The sequence below is a fragment of the Otolemur garnettii genome, unplaced genomic scaffold (genome assembly GCF_000181295.1).
Source record: "Otolemur garnettii isolate 467f Iridium unplaced genomic scaffold, OtoGar3 scaffold00134, whole genome shotgun sequence".
NCBI lineage: Eukaryota > Metazoa > Chordata > Mammalia > Primates > Galagidae > Otolemur > Otolemur garnettii.
This window is the reverse complement of record NW_003852529.1, coordinates 3,169,438-3,172,432: the sequence shown is the minus strand read 5'-3', so window position 1 is coordinate 3,172,432 and position 2,995 is coordinate 3,169,438. Positions and strand designations below refer to the sequence as shown.

The following is a 2,995-nucleotide window of genomic DNA, read 5'->3' as shown; positions in this document are numbered from 1 at the left end:
CATAAAGTTTTTGATTTATTTTATTTACTTATTTTTTTTGAGACAGAGTCTTACTTTGTTGCCCTCGGTAGAGTGCTATGGAATCACAGCTCACAGCAACCTCCAACTCTTGGGCTTAGGCGATCCTTTTGCCTCAGCCTCCCCAGTAGCTGGGACTACAGGTGCCCACCACAATGCTCAGCTATTTTTTGTTGCAGTTTGGCCGGGGCTGGGTTCAAACAAGCCACCCTCGGTATATGGGGCTGGCGCCCTACCCACTGAGCCACAGGCACAACTCACTACATAAAGTTTTTGAAAATTAGCCAGACATGGTGGTGGGCACCAGTAGTCTCAGCTACTTGGGAGGTTGAGGCAGGAGGATTGCTTGAGCCCAGGAGTTGAGGCTGCACCAAAGTTTTAAAAAGAGCTCAGCCCCCCTCACCCTTGTTTGCTGTCACTCTCTCTTGCCCTTCTGCCGTCTGCCCCAGGATCACACAGCACAAAGGCCCTTGCCAGATACTCATGCCATGCTCTTGGCCTTCCTGGACTCCAGAACAATGAGTCAAATAAATTTCTTTTCTTTTTTTCTTTTTTTGAGACAGAGTGTCATTTTGTCACTCTCAGCAGAGTGCTGTGATATCATAGCTCACAGCAACCTCAAACTCTTGGGGCACAAGGGATCCTCTTGCCTCAGCCTCCTGAGTAGCTGGGACTACAGGTGCCTGCCACAACACCCAGCTATTTTTTTTTCTTTTTAGAGATGGGGTCTCACTCTGGCTCAGGCTGGTCTCAAACTCCTGAGCTTGGGCAATCTACCTGCCTTGGCAACTCCCATAGTGCTAGGATTACAGGTAAGAGCCACTGTGCCCAGCCCAAATAAACTTCTAGTATTTATTAATTACCCAGTCTTAGATATTCTAAGATAGCAACATGAAACAGATTAAGACATCAGGTGACGAAAACAGGGAAGAAGTGAGTAGGGAAGGATGTGAACATGTATTTTCTTTTCTTTCTTTCTTTTTTTTTGATGTTTACTACATTTATTCATATTCGATTGCTTGTTTTTCCAGTGCTCAGTAGACAGCACATCTCAGGGGAACCTCCAGGATAGGGGCTGTGGTAATGGACCATGCAGGAGGCTTCACTGGATGGGGGAGGCTGAGGGCTTTCCCTGAACCCTCTGACAGGGAAGGAGAGGCTGAGAGTCTCACCATTTCTTTAGTGCCTTCTCCATTCTGTACTTTCATCATCATTATTATCCTCTGGGACGAAATTGTCATGTTCCTCAAGTAGAGCAGCGAAGTTCTTGCTAATGAGCTTTCCAACATAGAGCAAGGGGATCACAATGGAGAACAGGCGGAGAAGGCCCAAGGACATTTTCACCGGGTTGGGCAAACCTCGAGGGCACCAAGTTCTGACCTGAGCCGCCGGCATTGCCACGTTTCCTCAAGTTTGTCCCGCCCCAGAAAGCCCCGGATCGGACTGGTGCCAGTGCTAGCCAGCGAGCCGCTCCCGACGCCATCTCCCAGCTTCGCCCCTCCCCCCGCAAGCATCCGGACCCCACAGTGAACATGTATTTTCTTTCTGGCCTCAATGAGTTTGAGAACTTGTTCTAAGACTGCATATTTGGCAAGAAGGTATGCAGCAGCTACGCGCTTGACGCAAGAGCCAGTGATTCATCCCAACACGGCTCCAGCTTCCGTGAGTCAGCAGGCCCTTCCTGGGCTCAGACTTTTGTGAGAGCATAGATTTGAGTTGACTACAAGTCTTGGGGTGTGAGCCTTGAAAATTGTGTAATGATTTGGGGGCTTTTTGACCAGGGTCAGGGAAGACCTGCGGATTTAACTTAAGAAACCTGGTTAGCGTTGAAATAAAGAGGAGTGGGTGCAAATCCGAGTCAGTGTTTGGGATGGACTAGGGCAGAGTGTCAGGGTCCTATTCCCCATTCTCTTCACACTGGTCTTAGCTCCTTTGGGAGCTGAGTGTGGCAGATATTAAATGACCATTCACCTAAGGAAGATCAAGAAACCCTGAGTGGGGCACCACCTGTCACTCAGTGGGTAGGGCACCGGCCTCATATACTGAGGGTCGCAGGTTCAAACCCACCCCGGCCAAACTGCAACAAAAAAATAGCAAGCATTGTGGTGGCACCCTTCCAGCTACTTGGGAAGCTGAGGCAGGAGAATCGCCCAAGCCCAGGAGTTGGAGGTTACTGTGAGCTGTGACACCACGGCACTCTAGTAAGGGCAATAAAGTGAGACTCTATCTCTACAAAACAAAAAAGAAACTCTGAGAGGCAGGAAAGAGGCCAAGGCCAAGCCCAGGGGTACAAGGCTACAAAGTTGCAGTCAGCACTTCCTTGACCCCAGGCTGAGGTTCCTGTGCCAGCCTGGACCTGGAGGTGGCAGGACACCTGGCTTCTGGACCTACCTCTGCTGCTGACTCCAGGGCAAGAGAGCAGAGTGGTTGAAGCACAGGCTTTAAAACCAGGCTGGCCAGGGTAGAGTTCTCAACTCTGCCATTTATTAGGCACACTCCCTGACCAGATGCTTAATCTTTCAGAACCTCAGTTTCCTGATCCATAAAATGGGATGATAATCCCCACCTCACTGGACTGTCATGAGGTTTAGATGAAATCTGCAGAAGGATTAGTAAAAATGCTCAACATGCAGTGGTTAAAACAAAAAGGAATGGGAAGCAGATGTACGAGGTCCTCCAGCCCTTGATTTCTATAGTTCTGAGCAATCTGCTAGTCTGGTCCCAGATCTCTCTCTCTTTCCCTGCTTTGGAAAAAAAGGCTGCTGCTGGTGACACACCTTTAGATTTCATTTTTCTTTCTTTTTTTTTTCTGCTTTGCTTTTTTTGTTCTTTCTATTTTTTTCAGAAACAGTTTTGCTCTGTTACCTCAAACTAGAGTGCTGTGGCATCAACCTAGCTAACAACAGTCTCAAGTTTCGTGGGTTCAAGCAATCTTCCTGCCTCAGCCTCCCATGTAGCTGGGACTACAGGAGCCCAC

At 48.6% G+C, this 2,995-nt stretch overlaps 1 pseudogene; it reads right to left on the bottom strand.

The window, feature by feature from the left end:
- Window positions 1-1,197: 1,197 nt before the first annotated feature.
- On the bottom strand, window positions 1,198-1,501 carry LOC100941603 (annotated as a pseudogene).
- Window positions 1,502-2,995: the final 1,494 nt, after the last annotated feature.